The sequence below is a fragment of the Lepus europaeus genome, chromosome 5 (assembly GCF_033115175.1).
Source record: "Lepus europaeus isolate LE1 chromosome 5, mLepTim1.pri, whole genome shotgun sequence".
Classification (NCBI taxonomy): Eukaryota; Metazoa; Chordata; class Mammalia; order Lagomorpha; family Leporidae; genus Lepus; species Lepus europaeus.
This window is the reverse complement of record NC_084831.1, coordinates 81,863,274-81,882,727: the sequence shown is the minus strand read 5'-3', so window position 1 is coordinate 81,882,727 and position 19,454 is coordinate 81,863,274.

The window sequence follows — 19,454 nt, the reverse complement described above, 5'->3', positions numbered from 1 at the left end:
AGTTATCCTTGCCCTTAATTACTTCTATTGTTCTTTGACGCCAAGTAGGCATAGGACACTTAATGTATTACAGATTGCAGGGGTATTGGACTCCCGTTCTTGATGAATTTAAATTAAGTTAATGATAGAATTAAAAATACACATACCCCTCCTTTGACTTCTGATGCTTTTGTGTGTTTTCTTCCTAGTACAATTTCAACCTATAAATGAAAGGAAAAAGCAATGAATGGGGGGCTTAATCGTCCATGGGAGCTCTTTGTTCCCCGTCTTCTCCTAGAAACCCCTTTACAGGGACTCCCTTACAGACAGTGTACGGGGTTGTCTCCAGGTGGTTTCTATGCATCCTCACCCCCTACTCTCCCTGACTCAGGGAGGACGAGGGTATCCAGTGGCTGCTCCTGAAAGTGACTGCTCTATATTTAGAAAAAGATCTTTTCCTGGAGAGGTTAATCACACTACTTAAGGCAAATTCACAATAGTTAAAATAGGTCATTAGGAATTCATTCAGGTGTGGCTCCTGTAAATTGACTTCCAAATTTGCAAGGGAAAAGAAGAATGTTTAGTTCTAAGCACAAGATCTGTCCAAAAATAATGTTACATATCAGGAAGGGGATTATAGTCTGCTGAAAGCTGTCAAGTCGCAAAAAGAATCCATTTCTATTTGAAAGACTTGCTAAAAATGAAGATACTAGCCTAGAATAAGCCTGGATATCTATTTTGCACAAATAAATGGGACAGCACTATTAGATTTCTGTTAGATTACCTGCTCCTTGGGGGTAGAAGACCTAACTTGGTCAACTTTACAGCTTCTTTTTAGCATCTTCTGTAATATCTTGCTCATAGAAAATGGTGGACAAGTTGGTTTTGAATGAAACTGGAAATTTGCATTTGGCTCATTGGATTTGTGTTGGAAGAATATACAAAGGGTAAAATTACAAAGCAAAAGTGTAACTCTTCTTTTTGGATACTTGGTGGGGCCACACAGTGTATGGGAAGCAATGAGATCTTGAGATGCAAGAACTTGGCCTTGAACTTGACTTCACCAGTAGCTACTATGTGACTAGATGATAACCTCTGTCAACTTTGATTTACGTTTACTTTTAAGCTGAGGAACCTGGAGCTTTGTGCCAATTAGCTCTAAAATGATCCCATGCATGTTTGTTTTTATACTTATTCTCAGCCTAATTTGTACTTGTATTGTACTTTACCTAAAGATATTAATGCATTCTTGGCTTTAAACACTGGATTTTGTGTCAAACAACCAACTCATCCTCCAATGTCCTCAGCCCCAAGAGGATTCAGTGACTTTGCTAAGTAGATCTGTTCAACCTGAATATCTGGCTCTAAGAGTTTTAAAAACTTAGTTTTGAGAACTTGTGAAAAATAGGACAGTGTAAAGACACAAATGACTGTCCTTGTTATACGCAGTTGAAGTTTATGGTATTTTAATTACAGTGGACCTGAACCTTTGGCAAGCTAGGGTAATTAAACTATTCGGTGGGAGCAAATCGTTAACAAATAGGAGACGGATTTGCCCTTCTAGGATGCTGATTAGAGCACTGAACAGAGAAATTTACTTCCCAGTGCCTGGAAAAGTGAAGGGCATTTTACTTTCAGATAGTAGCTTCACGTGGAATCAGGCTGGGTGCTGTTTGTTTTACTGAAATTGTTTTCCAATCACTCCAGTTTTACTGTATAATCCTGATTCATGTTGGTGAGTGCTAAGGAGAGAGGAAGCCGGTTTCAGTGTTGGTATAAACAACACATGTACAAGCAGAATGGTGAAAACCTGCCCCTAGGAGGGAGAGGCGTGGCTGCTCTTGTTCTATCCAAAAATCTCATGCGATTGCTCAGTGAGAGCACCCTTGGGCCCTTGCCACAAATTAGGTATAAAGAGAGGGAGGACATCCAGTCCTATAGTTGAAAGGTCAACAACCCTGTGATTGCGGTGGGGTCTCCCAAGTGTTTATCAAAGATAGAGAATGTGTTTGCCTGCTTCTCGCACCAGTCAGGGAGGCATGGGGACTCAGCCTTCATTCTGCAAGAAGAGGCCGCTGCAGAGGCGATTGCCATCAGTAGACAGTCTTCTGAAGACGCTACAGTCACATGGAGCATCCAAGGGGAAGCCCCAGGTTCCTTCCGGTAACAGTGAGGGTGCCCTTGATCCAGGAATGGACCATTCTACCAGCAGCATCCAAGAAATAGAGGGCCACCTGGGCAGGTGCTCCTGCAAACCTGCTGCTAAGGAGAGACCCATCACTACTGAAAAGTAGGAGACCGCGGGATGTAAACCATTGTCATTTGCCAGAGTACATAATGTTTTTTGATTTTTTAGGTCTTATTGTAGAATTTTGAAGAGTGTGCTTGCCAGTTGGGAAGTTGATGGGCAGAGCCCTTACGCTTAGGAGTGTTTATCAAGTCAGACAGAGTAGATTGGCTTCAGGGCCACGGCCCTCCAGGCCCTGAACTCTAGGCCTAAAGGATGAAGCGTGCATTATAAACATAAAGCAGTTCTAAACAGACTGGGCTTAGTTCCCTACACATAGGGGTATTTGAGGGTCTCATAGAACTGCAATCAAGATTGACCTCTAAATTTAGAAATAAAAAAAAAATTTTCCTCATGTTGTTGCCATGAGGATTCAAAACAAGTGAATGATAAACATGTAACAATCCGAAGTCCCACGCACTGATCAGTCATGACAGATGGCGAAGAGTTGCAGCAGGGCCCTGAGGCCCTATGGGGCTGCTTTAGTTGCTGGCGTAAGCCAGCGGGTACCTGGGAAAGTGCTGGGACTGCCAGGGTAGTGGGTTGAGTAAACAACAGCTTTTTACTTATCAAGACAGAGGCTCTTTCTCTCTGTCTCTCTCTCTCTCACTGTTTATAACTCTACCTGTCAAATAAAAAAAAAAAAAAAGTGACTCACTTGGTTAATCCTCCGCCTGTGGCACCTGCATCCCATATGGGCACCGGGTTCTAGTCCTGGTTGCTCCTCTTCCAGTCCAGCTGTCTGCTGTGGCCCGGGAAGGCAGTGGAGGATGGCCCAGGTGCTTGGGCCCTGCCACCCCCATGGGAGACCAGGAGGAAGCACCTGGCTCCTGGCTTTGGATCGGCACAGCACTGGCCGTATCGGCTATTTGGGGAGTGAACCAATGGAAGGAAGACCTTTCTCTCTGTCTCTCTCTCTCTCTCACTGTCTATAACTCTACTTGTCAAAAAAAAAAAAAAAAGAGCAATTCAGTACACATAAGATACAGGTTGGATGAATAGTCATGGGAGTGGAAAAGATTACATTAAAGCACTTAGTGCAAGCCTGGTACTCAGTAAATGCTCAGTTAATGACATTGTTGTTATTAGTATTATTACTGCCACTGTTCTTCTGCCTACCTGTTCCTTTCTCTGTCCTCTCTCCTTTCCTCATGTTTCTCCTTTGTCTCCTCCTCCTCCTTTCTTCACCTACTCTTACCTTTTTTTTCCTTTCTTTCTGCTCTTCCTCTTCATCCTTCTATTATTACATAATCCAAGAGCCAACACACCCCCTATAATATACAATGTGTGGCTTGTTTTCCATCTCAACTTTGGTCTCCTCTTGAGACCAAATCAGTGGTTCTCACACTTTCTTATAAACCTCGATGTTTTACTAATATTTTGATGCCCTAGGCAAAATAAATGCCCATTGATCTGTTTATTAAACAGGAGGGACCAAATGCCTTAATATTTATATCTTAATGTAACATTTGGAAAAAATAATACAGAGAAATTGAAAGAGAAAATCTTATTTTAATTTTATTCTTACATCACCACAATTACTCACTACTGGTATGCAGGTGTCCATTGACTTCTCAGATCCTGGAATCAGATTGGATAGTGCTTTCTTAATTTTTTTTAAAGATTTATTTATCTGTTCAAGAGGCCGAGTTACAGACAGAGAGAGGGAGAGACAGAAAGAGGTCTTCCATCCGCTGATTCACTCCCCAAACAGCTGCAATGGCTGGAGCTGGGCCAATCTGAAGCCAGGAGCCAGGAGCTTCCTCTGGGTCTCCTATAGGGGTACAGCAGTCCAAGGACTTGGGCCATCCTCCTCTGCTCTCCCAGGCCATAGCAGAAAGCTGGATTGGAAGAGGAGCTCCATGACTGAAATTGGTGCCCATATGGGATGCCAGCACCACAGGCAGATACCTAACCCATCATGCTACAGTGCCAGACCCTCATTTCTTATTTTATAATACTTTTTTTGATGTTCCTTTTTTATTACAGCAACTATCAAAAATTTATGTTTACAAAGATATAATGGTATTGAAAGGAATATAGCAAGACCTACTATTGGAACTAGGAACTGTCTTGTTAGTAGTTCATGGACTGTTCCAGATATGTGGCTCTGTGGCCCTTGAACATTTAAAATATCCAGCTACAGTGGGAATTTGTTGCAGTATTCCATGGTGCCTTGGCACAGAACTTGGGAACAATGGGATTAAACAGATGGACTTTTAGAAGTAGTAAATACTAATAGCTAGGGTCAGCTAAAGACTAATGCAGTCACAACTCAAGAGATAGCAGGCATTCTCTTCCTGTGATTATGCCTTGACTCTAAGCCTCCCGGAACAAATGGTGGTTTGGGCTGACTGCCAGTGAACTGCAGCCCCCTCCAGCTTATCTGATTTGTTGATTTTGAACTTTCAAGAGAAATGAGAACACCTTGAATGGAGAATCAGAGCCCTTTACTTTCAGTCACCCTAATGGCCTTTATCTATTTGCTGAAACTTAATTATGCACTCAGGATTATAGTGTCTTGTGCTAATTTTTTATGGAATGAATGCATGGATTATTGGATTAGCAAAGTTCATCTTTTTTTTTTTAATTGGATTTTTCTGTCTCTTATGTATCAGTGGATTTTGGGGATTCTGATTAGATCTGTACTTAGGGCATGTGATGTTGTCTTCTGATTTGGAAGGAAGAGCACTGTTTCTGGAATCTAGAACACAAAGGAACATTAAGAAACCTACCATGAGCCTCTTGTTTTGCTGATGAAGAGAGGCCAGGAGATTTGCCCAAGGGCACTCCTCATTATAAAGCAGGACAAGACTGGAACCCAAATGTTCAGCTCCCTGTTGCCTGACATTTTCTACACAGTTCCTAGCTGCATCTAAAGATTTCCTCTTCCTTCACCCCGTTCCAGAGCCTCGGGCATTTCACTGTAAATTCTCTCCTGGATCTACAGTCACTGCCTGCTGCTGAGTATCTGCTGACCTGAATCCTACACACAGAGCAGCATTCAGTTATGACTTGTACCAAAAAAGCAGAAATGCTACAAGGTTTGAGAGAGGTTCTTGAGAGAGAGAGAGAGAGAGAGAGAGAGAGAGAGAGAGAGAGGTTCCATCTGCTGGTTCATGCCCCAAATGGCTGCAAAAGCCAGGGTTGGGCCAAGCTGAAGACACAGGCCTGGAACTTCATCCAGATCTCCCAGGTGGGTGGCAGGGGCCCAGGTCCTTGGACCATCTTCCACTGCTTTCATAGGCACATTAGTAGGGAGCCGGATCAGAAGTGGAGCAGCTGGTACTTGAACCAGTGTCCATATGGGATACTGGCATACAGGTGGTGGCTTAACCAGCTATGTTACAACCCGTGCCCCCTTACCATGCTTCCATCAGCCACTGAGCACCCCTCTCCCCCATGCACACCCAGTAGTTATAGTTCTCTTGGGTGCTTTTGACTTGCTTTATTTTTGCACATAAATATTACTTTCAAATCATCATTGACTACATTTATTGACATAGTTCATCAATTTTTGGTGTCAGCTTTGTTCCTTAATCCCACAGATTCCTTCTGTGGTAGTTTGTCATTTTTCTGAAGTTCGTTCTCTGATGGGTCTGTTACTGAAGGAATATGAATGGTGAGTTCCTTGTGTATTTGCAAGTTTGAAAGTGCTCCTAATATACTTCCCTCCTGAAAAATGTGCTAACTAGGTGAAAACTGCTAACTTGACAGTCGTTTTTCTTGGATACTTCTAAAATATTCATTCTTTTGTTTTTTAAAGATTATATATTTGAAAGGCCGAGTTCCAGAAAGAGAGGCAAAGACAGAGAGAGAGGAATCCTCCATCTGCTGCTTCACTCCCAAGGGGCCTCAACAGACAGGGATGGGCCAGGCGAAAGCCAAGAGTCAGGAGCTTCTTTCAGGTCTCCCACAGGGGTGCGGGGGCCCAAGCACTTGGGCCATCTTCCTCTGCTTTCCTAGGTGCATTAGCAGGCAGCTGGGTGGGAAGTAGAGCAGACGGGACTCGAACCTGCACCCATATAGGATGCCTCTGTCCCAGGTGGTGGCTTAATCCGCTACTCCACAATGTCCATCCCCTCATTCTTTCTTTTTCTGGCATCATTGCTACTGACAGGTCAGCTATCAGCAAAATTGTCAAAATAATCTCTTTTTTTTCTCTTAGTTTGTTTTCTTTCTTTTTTTCTCTCACATCTTCAATGTCCTTCTATTAAGATGTCTCTAGGCCCAGAGTTATCTCTGTTTTTCCAGCTGAATATCCCCTAAGAAGTTCTCAGACCTAAGCAATCACTCATTCAGGCCACAAAAACCTCCAGTATTATTATTTCCTCAAATAATATGTCATCATCATTTTTTTTTCCATTTTCTTTCCATTTTTTTTTTCTGGAGCACTTAGTAAGCATAAATTGGATCTTATTGGTCTGTTCTCCATGTCTTGATATTTTATTGTCTCCATGTATCTGATAGTGAAGGTACTTAAAAAAATTGTGGCAAATGGAATTAAGAGACAATGTGCATTTTCCATGAATGTTTTAGATTTCTCATATCAGAAAACAAAGCAAAGAAAAAAAACACCTCTCATTGTTTCTGTATGATTCATGCTGGTTAAACTTCTCAGTTCTGTTTTCTAATTTTCCACTTCTTTCTTCAACCATTTTCAGTCTAGGGTTTATAATGCTATTAACATACTTTTCAATAACATAGTTCTCATTTCCTAGACTTCTATTTCTTTTTATATCCATTGATTTGTGCTTTATAGCTTTTTTTTTTAAAAAAAAACTTTTGTTTTTGACCAATGTTATTTCTTCATTTATATCCTTGAAGATTCTCAGCAAAAAGTACAAAAGTTCTGTCAGCCTGCTCCATAAAATTCATTTCATAAAAATGGTTGGTATTCCACTTATTTTGCTAGCTACCTTCTTTGTAGGGTTTTTCTTTATGTAATTTATAGTTTTGACCCCACCATTCATTTAGTTTTTGTTGCTGTGGTTTAATCTCTGCTTCTGTTTGCACCCTCCACTCACCCTCTGCTGTTGATCTTGTTTTGTTTGCGATCACTGCCTCCTATCCATGTCACTCTAACCTCTACCCCCTTCCACCCATACATCTCCTCATGCAATCTCTGCACTTCAGTTTTTCAATGATATTGGGGATCTTTTAGATCCACTGAGCCAATGGATGTCTTGATTCAATTCTTAGCCATGGTGGCTAACCATATGTTTCTGCTTGGTAGGTTTGTTTTGTTGTAAGCTGTCTCCTATGGGCAGTCTAGCTAGCATTAGCTCCTGGCTTCAAGCAGTAAGCCAAGCATCGTTTCTCTTCTCATCTCCACCATCCCCACACATTCCACTTGAGCACTTTCATTCCCTTTGACCCCTGAGAAACAGGACTCCCAGACTCCATTGCTGCTTCCAGATGTCAAACCCAGGACAGCACGCACCTTTGCACTTTTGTTCCTTCTGTGCTTTGGAGGACCACAACTTTGATTTTGGTCTGATGCTATCTTTTTGCTTTTCTCTCCTTATATTATCCATTGTTGGAGTAGTAGGGACCTGCTGGGCAAGCATTCCAATCCACCATGATGCTTCCCTCTCTCAGAGGCTTAGAATCCAACGTGGGCAAGATTGAGACTAAGGATCCTAAAAACATGCTCTGTGTTAGAAAACCTTTCTTTTATATTTTTATAGAAATGAGGTCTTTCTGTTTCTCAAAATAATATTTAAGCCTTGCTACATGATCAGAGTAGTCTGGGCCTTTCTATTTTAAATAAAGATTTAGATGAGAAACACTGCAGGTGGCTTCAAGATAGCACATCATGCATGTGATTGTCTCCTGGGGGGTTATTGTCTTCTCTGCTATTTTCCTTGATGTCTAAAGTTTGATGAAAGATTCTACACATATCCAACATAGCACTGGCTTGAACACTTTTTGTTTTTTTGGATACTTTTGTCCAAAGCTGCTGTATTGCCTAAAGCAAGTAACTCATGCCTTATAACATAATGTCTACTTATTTATGTTACCTTCATCACTTTAATTGCTAGCACTCCTAATATCAAAAGTATTTTGAAAATACCCTCTTTCTGTATATTTCTTTGATTCTGAGAAACTCCAGTTTGGAATGTTTTTAGTAGTTCCTTCTTATACTTCATTTTAACCCAAGATTTTAATCCAAATTTTTAACCAAAATTTTAACCCAAAGTCATTTTAAACCCAAAATGGAATTGTGTCATTTTGTTTCTCCCCATCTTCTGGCCCAAGACTATGCACAAATGAAAGCTGGTATCTCGGAGCCTGTGCAATGGCGTAGCAGGTAAAGCCTCTGCCTGCAGTGCCAGCATCCCATATGGGTGCCAGTTTGAGTCCTGGTGGCTCCACTTCCGATCCAGCTCTCTGCTATGGCCTGGGAAAACAGTAGAAGATGGCCCAAGTCCTTGGGCCTCTGCACCTGCTGGGAGACCCAAAAGAAGCTCCTGGCTCCTGGCTTTGGATCAGTACAGCTCCGCCCGTTGCAGCCAATTGGGGAGTGAACCAGCAGATGGAAGACCTCTCTCTCTCTGCTTCTGCTTCTCTCTGTGTATAACTCTGCTTTTCAAATAAATAAATAAATCTTTAAAAAAAAGAAAGCTGGTATTTTTCACCCAAACCAAATTTTTGAAAAATAAACAAAACCATTACTCTGCATTATAGCATACACCATGCTTACATGGATAATCAGTGTATCTGAACTTCTGCATCACAAAAGTAACACAACAAAACTTTTTGCAGCAATCTCTAGATATAATCATTGAACACAAATAGCTGTCTGAATTTTAAGAGTAATAATACCATCCTTTTTGTACTCTATGAAAATACAGGAAGGTTTAGCTGTTGTATAGCCACATCTTTTTTTTTTAAGATTTATTTTTATTTTTTACTTGAGAGTCACATTTACACAGAGAGTGGAGAGGCAGAGAGAGAGAGAGAGAGGCCTTCCATCTGCTGGTTCACTCCCCAGTTGGCCGCAACAGCTGGAATTGCGCCAATCCCAAGCCAGGAGCCAGGAGCTTCTTCTGGTTCTCCCACATGGGTGCAGGGGCCAAAGGGCTTGGGACATCTTCTACTGCTTTCCCAGGCCATAGCAGAGAGCTAGATCGGAAGTGGAGCAGCCGGGACTAGAACTGGCACCCATATGGGATGCCGGCGCTTCAGGCCAGGGCGTTAACCTGCTGTGCCACAGCACCGGCCCCATATAGCCACATCTTAAAGACACATCTTCCAAGATTGAAGGCCAGGAAGCAGCCTCATCTTCATCACTCTCAGGGGATGGGCCACACCTGTGAACAAGCAGGGAAGACTAATATGATCTGACCTTGGTCTTCTTTCTTTGCTGGTGGGATCAGGGAAGGGTGATGAATATAACTTGTTTCTCCCTGCAGAGGGTTTATATGTTAAAATGGTGCAGACTGGTGCACCCCAGGATTTGACTCCTGGGGTATTATAATTCTAGCTGGGGTATCCAGTCCTTGAGGTAAGGCCCTCACAGTATCACAATGAGCATAGCATGTCCTTGGGCCACTGCCCTATTGTCACTGCTCCTTTTTTAGGGGGCCCACACCCACTAGTCCTTGGAATGAAGACCTGAAAATGTAGTCCAGCTGTGTACCACGAGAAAATGAAATAATTTTTGGTTGACCCAGGCATGCAGCTGCTATACTATCATTAGGGCAGTCTAGAATCTACTTCCCCTGATATACAATGGCTTATATCTCACTTAAACATCAATTTTTTGAAATCATAATATACTGGCCATTAACTACATTGGACTTAATTGTCAACAGTTTCCTGGGCTTTTAGTTTTTAATTTGTTGTATTCTATTGATGGAACCAGAAGCAAATAGGAGTATTTGATTGACAAATGAATGTTTTTAATTTGTGTACTGACTTTGTATCTTGGTGACAGAAATAAGGCATGTTCCTGAAAAAATTATCATGGAGAAAAATATTTTTAAGGAACAGATGAAATTACCTGCCTTAGCTCTTACCTTAGCAAGTAAGATTTGTCTATCGAAGTTTATTTTCTCTAATTTCAGTCAACTGGATACTTTTAAGTCTCTCACAATAGAAATCATTTGAGTAAAATAACGTCATTTGTTTTTTATTAAGTGTATCTTTTTTGTAGGATCCATTTCTTCTCTATCACTAGTCTTTCAGCTACTAACTGGTCTGGGATGTGTTTTTTTAAGCAAAACAAACCAAAGCCGGCACAATTAACTTAGAATAACTAGAGGGGCAATTCAAATGCTTTTCTTCTTTATGGTAGGGAAATCTGCTTTAGTAATTCCTAAAAAATGACCAAGTTAGCATTTACTTTGAAGTGTGTTTAAATATGGATTTCAATATAAAAATGAGTATTCCTTGAGTTTTGTGTGTGATAAATAAGGAGATTGGTTTTTCCTTGCGAATACCCTATTTCATCTGTTCCAAAGAAAGAAGTAAAGATTTTGTAAATAAGATGTGTGCCTCCATTTTATTGGGTTTCTCTGATTTCCCAAGCCTGAGTAGTCAACTGAAAGGGTTCATTCAAATCATAGATATAAGACATGCCATATAACAGGAAGAATAATTTTTTTAACTTACATCTACCACTGAGGACTCTATATGTGGAGATTTAAGAGGGCAGGCTTCAAGACTGATGGGCATCCTATAGTTTCTCCTAGACCTGAAAGATTATTATATCAAAAGTCAGCATTTCATTGTCCTCCCATATCCATAAAGAAAATTAAAATCGCATGCTGCACAGCAAGCTTAAACCATTCGGAATTCTCATAAATGCATTTAAAGCCAAAATTACAGCTGTTTCTCTATACTCGGTACCACGGACAGCTCTAGCTGCGGTTCTTATGTCGCTGTGCACACACTGTAACAGTAATTACTATATTTTAAACACCATCCTATTCCACAAGAGCATCTTTTAGTAGTGATACAGCAACCTGGCAACAAAGAACACCTCCCGAACCATGAACAGCCTTCACTAGGAAAACCTTGTGTATGTCCTAAGTATTGGAACAGCCAAAGGAAGTATGTGTCGAACATGTACAGTTTGGTAACCCACTGGCAGCTGCTTTTTTTTTTTTTCTGTATTTTGGATCTAAAATATGGGACTTAATTGATTACATACGTAGTAAGTTAACCGAAAGATAACCAGAGTCACAAGCCCCAAGCTCTTATGAGCACCCTTTCCTGTCACAGTGCTCTGAAATGGGGTTGAATCAACAGTCAAAAATGAACTGTAATTAACTTCCACCAGAACTTCCATATGTTATACAGAAATGTAGGAAGTGTGAAATCTTTGCAAAATGGAAATTTCTTGTAATCTGAAAAAATGCAAGCAAATTTATTATTATTCTTTTATCATCATTATTATTACTTACATTTTTATTGTCTATTTTACGCCCACTCTCAGAGTTGGAGGTACTTAGGTTAACAAGGCCCCATGAGGAAGCACAATCGTACTTTGAGGTGATGATGGATTGTACAATATGAGCTGGCACTTACACTCACACAATCCTTACTGTAACTCTGGGGAGTTCTGTTCACTTAATCTCAACTGTGCTTATGTTACCATCTAACAAGTCGCACGTCTGGGAGGAAAGGAGCCTACGGAGTATGCCATGATATCTCCTTGCAGTAAGATGAAGTGCATGTCTAATCCTGCTGGTGGGAACAATTACACACAGAGTGAAACTCAGAAGCTCAAAGTTCAACAGTTTGGTGAAGGACCCATCCCCTAGTAATATTTTTGTGAAATATTTCTTAGCTGTCAACCCAGACCCCTGAATTATAAAATAGAAATAAAGCCCCTTGTCTACTAAGTGGACAGATTTGATGTTATTCTTCAGGAATTCTGTCCCTTAGGAAAATAAAATAAGCAGATTATTTATTTATCTTTTCAAGAAAGGATCTAAGGAGGAATCATGCTACAAGCCTTTTATGGCATAGCTTCCAGAAATACTTCTAAGGAGCTTGGGAAGAGACAAAACCCAGTTGCTCCTAGTATTTTAAAGGTCTCCAACAGAGTCCTTAGCCAGGAGAGAGAAATTTGACAAAAGCCCCAACTTTGAGGGTCTTTTCCTTGGTGCTTGAGTCAGTCTTCATCATTCTTCCTAGAGTGAGCTCAATACTCTTGGAATTTAAGTGCGGAAACCTGTGTAAAATCAATAAAAGTAGAGCTGCTTTGACTAAAGAAGGAGGTACGGACAGAACCTCCCTCACACTCGACCTCCCTGTCCTTTTCAGATCTCTTCTCCTTTAGAAATCTCAAAGGAAACTTACAGCTCCTCTGAATGCGGTCTGAACATTGTTGAGACAAAGACAACCCAGGCCCCTAAGGATTAATTTGGGTGGACCTGAAAAGAAGTCATTCTTTTCTTGCCCATCTTGTCTGATGGGACAGAGGAAAATTTTAGACACTCTGTGTTTGGATGTGCTAGATATTTTATAATATAGATTTCCCTAAAACAGTAAAAATTTTGTTTATGTACAACAATAACTAGCAACACACATAGATTTCCAAATATGGGAAAGAAAACTATGCATACACATATGTGTATGTTTACAAGATCAGCATTATGCTTATGCAGACTAAGTAGATGTTTATGCTGTGTGATTGGAAAACACTTCCTCAGACAAAATATACTTCCTGATGGCTCTATTGCATGTGTAAAGTCTCCCATGACTACTCCTTTGGGTAAGAGCAACTGTTGGAAAATTAACAGTTGGAGAACAGCTTACATTCTGCATTGGTCATTAATAGTTTACTTTCAATCGGTCCTTCAGAGAGCAAGATTAGGGGACAGGATGCAATTTAGGACAGAAAAGATTCAAAGTAAACAGAGGAGCTTGGGTTTGGTAAGGGTGGGGAGCATTATTTGGATTGGATTTTGAAGGGAAACTCCTAACCACCCACAGGATGGCTTAGGTTTATCTCAGGCAATTGTATGTTTAAAAACCAGAACTCTACAGGAGGGAGAATAGAAGTGCTACAGGAACCTTCGCTGCTTTGCAACTTTTGAACTCTGTAAGAGTTTGTGTGGAGCTGGTATTGCAGCCCAGTGGGGAAGGCTGCACCTCATGGTGCTGGCATCCTATATCAGAGTGCCAATTTGAGTTCTCGCTTCTCTATCCAGCTCCTTGCTAACATACCTGGGAGGGTAGCAGAAGATGGTGTAAGTGCTTGGGCCCTTGCCACCCATGTAGAAGCTCTTGATAGAATTACTGACTCCTGGCTTCAGCCTGTCCCAGACCTAGCTGTTGCAGCCATTTGGGGAGTGAACTATGGATGAAAGTTCTCTATGTCATTCTGCCTTTAGAATGAATAAATGAATGAATGAAAGAATAAATAAATAAATAAATAAATAAATAAAATATATCTAACGGGTATAACTTGTATATAACATTAGTAACTGGTTGATATTTTGGTTGAAAGATGGTGAGTGAAGATTGACTAGATGGCTTGAGTCAAACTCAACATTCTCCAAATGTGTTCACCTCATTCCTGTGAATCTCTTGACTTTTAATTTCTTGACCTTAAGCTGGAATATCTACATTTTCTTTCTTCAAAATCAACTTGGGAAAAGTATCCTTAGTACACTATTGACAAAACAACTGTTCTGTTGCCCTTAGAAGCACATAGACATCAATTTCTTTATCTACTCTGGGCTGTTTAATGAGAGGTTGGGAGAGGGTACTGGGGTTGAAGGTAGGGAGTCTTTCTGTGATATTGAGTTGGTGGGTAACAAGGAAGAAGGTTCAAAGAGTTGTGTTCTACATCCAGTGTGCAATTAGCTATTGCAGTATCAGCCACGGAGTGACTACAATGGAAAGAAAAATGCTGTGCCTCAGATACATTTTATCTGCATATTTAACATATGGATGGATCTTCCATAAGAATTCAGGGAAGATGAAGATAAAAATAAATAAATAAAAGCCAGATGAGAAAGAAGCCTAAAATGATAGATTGCAAAGTTTTAAATGGCCATTAAACTTGAACAAGTCAAATGGCTACCAAATGGAGTTTCATTTCTCATTTTATTTATAAACATTCATATAAAATTGCAAAGAGCAAAAAGAGAAAAACCTTGAACTCCAGTGAAAGACATTTTGTGCCGCGTATGTTGAATTACTATTAAGTATTCACCTGTCTTAAATGGGCTCTTTCTCCAGCCTCTGCATCATACATCTTAATGTCAGTAACATCTGCAACTGAATGGTAATGTGAATCAGTGCAGATAATCACCAGTTAATAAGAGCTGCAAATTTGTGCTTTGGCTAGTGTACACCCTTTAATGTATTTCTTTGGATAATTTACCAGTTCAATTTTATTAAATGCTTACGTGAGATCAAAAAGTGCTTGTCTATGAAATTAAGCTGCAAATCTGAATTTTTTAAAAATTATGAGCACAGTGCTCATGCAGTCCTTACCTTTTAGCTTTCTTTTGAGCTCAGACCTGAGAAGTCGTCACTTAAAAATCATTCTTGGTTCCGATTTGAGTATGTCGGTGCTGAGGGTGTAACCTTGCTCTTTTTTTTTTTTTTTTAACCAAGTCTGTGTGCACCACAAAGATGAAAAGACGAAAGGTGGAAAATCTGTCTTCTTTCCTCCATTGATAAATCTCATGTGCATTGGATCTTGTGGGGACACTGTGACCTTTAGTCTTTCTGTTTTTGTTGCTCTTTATTTATTTTGCCGCAGAATGAGATTGGTCATGAAAAATAACCCAGGGGCGATGCGGTGGGTAGTGGCGGGAAGGTGGAGGAGTGACCTGGTTTTGATTAGTTAATTCAGATTAGGGAGTAAATTCTGATTTCGCAGCTGCTGTTCAGGTTCAATGGCACTACCAATTTTTCCATTTCAAGTTCCCATCTATAAAGCTGACAGTTTCCTTGGCTAGAACCCTTTTTTAATGTTCCTCTTTGGCAGAGGCTCTACCTTCCCCCCATGATTTTCAGTAGCCTTCCTCCCCCTGCAGCTTTGCCAGAGCTGCTCGCTTGTGAGCGTCAAATCTCCTGTAATTCCAGTCCTAGCAGACCCTTAAAAATGTAGCAATGCACAGATGTGCAGTGAAAATTTTAAAATGTGCACTTTCTTTTAGGAATATGAACACTGAATAGCACATAAACCTCTGATGTTCCCCCAGCCACCTTCTAGAGCTTAGCTAACCCTTCCTTCTGTGTTTAGATTCGTGGCTCTTAGGCAACGAGGTCGGCCTCGGCTTTTAGATCCTGCCTGTTCCCGTCTCGTTCCTTGTGTGCCAAATAGCTTACTGGTTTTATGATGTAGGCAGGGGCTGGTGGGGGAGTAGTATGAGTCCACAGGCTCCATTTTCTGTCATGGCCTGGGCTGAGTTTTAATATAGGCCTTAGTTAGAGAACAAGTCTTGTTCTCCGCAAAGCTCTCCTTTACAGTTTAAATAAAGAAATGATAAACATCAAAAGATCAACAGTTTTCCAAAGCAGCCAATATATAATAGCCATGCCCAGGAGCACTGTTGCAACTGAAAAAAATCTTAAAACGAGCATTGAATTGTAGCTTTGTTCCATTTTGTTTTTCCTCCCTATAATAGGGTCCCTTAAAAAGAAAGAGGAATAAAAGGAGGGAGGGAAGTTGGAGAACTGAGACTGCAATGAGTCTGATCATTTAGATGTAATGAAGCAAAGAAACAATCTTCAGTTTTGGAGGCTTTCGATTGTTGTTGGCGGGGGTGGAGGATATGGATAGATTGGAAAATGGCTTCTTGCAATCTAGTGGCAAGGTTAGGCCTGTATGAATTCCATCAGCTGAAGAGAGTGTTTTGTGGCTCCTTGTGTGGTGGGCCAACAGAAACCACCCTCCTAAGGGATGCCGCTTCCTTTGAAATAGCAGAAGTCATAGATCTGACATTTTGTTCTTGTTCAAGAAAAAGCATTTGTGGTGAGTGCCCGTCTTCCTTATTACAAAGTATTTCTGAAGTTAGCACTTGTCCCGTTTTAAAGATGAGCAGTTGTTCTTCAGATTGCAAAATAAAAGCTTTGTGTATTTCAGGGTTGTTGGGCCTTTAAAATGCCATCTCTTTTAAGAGCCTCAGTAAAGGGGGAGAGGGTGACAATGACACCAGTGTAAATAAAACACAGGGAGCAGATGGGTTAATAGGCAACAAGCCCTGCTGAGGGCATTTGCATTGCTGGCTGTCTGGGTTAGGGATGAGCAACTCCAGGAAAGAATTTTTGCACACAGGTCAGCTGAGTGGGCCACATGTCATTACCCAGCAGTGGTCATGTCTGGTAGGTCAGTAGGTTTGTGAGTTGTTTTACTCTTTATTGCCTAACAGTGTCTGTGCGTTAGCAGAGCGCCTATCTGAGGTTGAGAGCTAATTCGATTAAAGTGATGACGGTATGAAAATACCAGGTAAAAGGCGCTGGTAGGCTGCCATTGTCCAAACAAAGAGGTAAGATGGGGGCTGTTAGGCAGGAAATTTAGGCTAATGCCTTGCTGAATTTCAACAGAGCAAAGCCAAGAAGACAAGACAAATCCAAACAGACCAACCTGCTGTTATCACGGAAGAGGGGGAATGTGAGTTTCATGTGTAGGACGTCGGTTTGGAAACCAGGAGATACAGTTCCAGTTCAGCTGTAGCACTGAGCTCTCCGTAAAAGGCCAGCAAGATAGCAATAGCAAGCCAGCTTCCTGTGCTGTGCCTTCCTTTGTCCATCCATGATGTGCGATGACAGTGCTCTCTGCCATTCCTTTCCTCCCTAGGGATTTGGTTAGATGGATGGGACAATATGTGTGGACCCACCTTGAATTCTTCCATGGAAGGGGCTTGGATGTATTCTTAGAGGGGACCAGCCATCTGCCATGATGTGGATGGCTGACAGCAAGGTGCAGCCCCTTCACCCACTCCACAGTGACATGTGCATCTTCTGTGCCACCTGCAGGGCGACATTTAGCATCATTGTGGAGACTCACTTTAGGTATTGACACCTTGAAGTAAGATCCGCTTAAGTGCAAGGTGAAAAACAGCTCTTTTTCACATATCCTAAGTCTTCCACTCGTACAAATGAAAATAAGGAGATTTATGAAATGGCAATGCAAATCTTCCCACTAATCAACAGAGTTCAGAAAAAAAATCAGCCAGGAGCCCTGAACACGCCAGTGGCAAGTGTACTGCTTCAGCCTGAGAGAGATAAAGTACACTAGTGCATATCGGTTAGTCTAATTTATTCAGAGTCGTTGCCATATCACAACCTTGTGTTTGATTTTCTTATAAACTAATAATTTCTTGAATGAACTAATACTGCTACAGCCACTAGTACCTCTACCTTGTAGAAGTTTTTTATTGTTGTGTATGCAACTAAATTGAAATATCTTTCACTTGAAATATTGACTTTAATATCTCATTTGAAAAATTCATGAAGCCTTTGATGTTAAATCCATACTCAATTTAGCCAAATGCCATTAGAATATGCAATACGCCTGAATACAGAAAGCATTATTGTCTGTGTTTCTGCAGAAGAATTACATTTTATGACTGTAACGTCAGGATCTTTTTTGGATTTGTGCATGAGGAAAAGAAAGGAAAAGGCAGCACATTAGATGCAAAATGAAAAGTGGTATTGATTAGGCTCTCATTTACCCACTCTCTGCCTCATTCCCTAAATGCATGGAAATAAGGGTTGTGCCACTGCTACTAACAATGCTCTATAATGAATGGAACAATCTTTAGAAAATTAGTGTGAGCATGTATGATAGTGCACAGATGTTGCTCCGAGTAACTGTCATACATTTCTTTTACATCTCCATTTACATAAGTCTCTTTATTTCCTAATAGTATCATAATAGAAACATGACAATAGTTAATGATTTCATAAAACATATAATGTAAAGGCTGTCAGAAAGGTAGAACGTTAATTGAAACCTATAGCTATACTGCATTAGAATTACATCTCCTAAATGAGGCACGTTAAAAATATCCCTCTTGAACAGAGAAAGACAAAGACAGGTATTAAAAAAAAATCCAAAAACAGAAACGACAACAACAACACAAAACCTCAAGCTTTCAGCAAATTAAAAATTTCCCCTCCAGTAAAACACAGACTAACAAATATGGCAAAATCCACTGTGTGCTAATAGAATGTTTTTTGCCTTCAGTAATTTATGGGCACTTTCCCCCCACCCCGTCTATCGATCACATTTTAAAAAGTAAACTGCATTAACATTTTAGAGTATAATGGCTCCAGAAAATGTTGGATTTTTATCACTACTGAAACATCATTATGGCGTGCACTTTCCTCAGCCGGTGCGGGAAAGGGGACACGATGTGCTGTCTGCACCGGCCCTGTTCACACAGGTACTCTTGGATGTCCTGGAGGAACAGGCTGGCTGGGGAACGGTGCTGGGGACGGGCCCTGCCATTTTTAAGACTACAAGGGACACATCTGTGAAACTGCGGGGAGGGGAATGGAGCGGAGGAAAGACAAGGAATGGCAAGTTCTTTGCTCAGTGAGGTAACCGGCTAGCCAGGAGATCCTTTTGAGAGCCTTCGATGCAGTCCTGGAGCTCCAAGGACTTAGGCCAGGGGTGGCTGCCTGCTCTGTAGCACCATCTGCTGGTCAGCCTGCGGTCTCTGGGAGTGCGGGTGAGGAAGAGGACTGGCCGTGCTCCTAGGGTCCTGACGGACATCAATGGGAACACACAGCGTGTGACTGGCAAGTGATACCAAACCGGGGGGAGCAGGGGCAGCTACAGTTGTGAGAGAAGGCTAGCCGGAGCCGGACTGGTTTTGCTGCATGTGTCCAACTGGTTTTTTGCAACACCCTTTTAAAGACAAAAAGAAAGCAACCCCTTCCCCCACCTTTTTCACAAAGTGGGGAATGTACGAATCCCATGGATTTTTAGAACGAGACTAAACCATCTATGCAAGGAAATGCATTCTCACCTTGGTCCGTCAACATATTGTGCATCTTCCATTCTATTAAATTAAGGCATTACTGAAATATGTTTAAAATTGAGCACCATCCATCATAGAGATTGAGTTAGAATATCTACATACTATTTACACATCTCAACAGGAAAAGTAATTTTTCTTTTCAGTAGTTATCATTTTTGAAAACTCGGGTTGACTTGTGAGCCGCCGTCTGTCTCGTCCCTTACTAAGCATTTCCTCAGCTG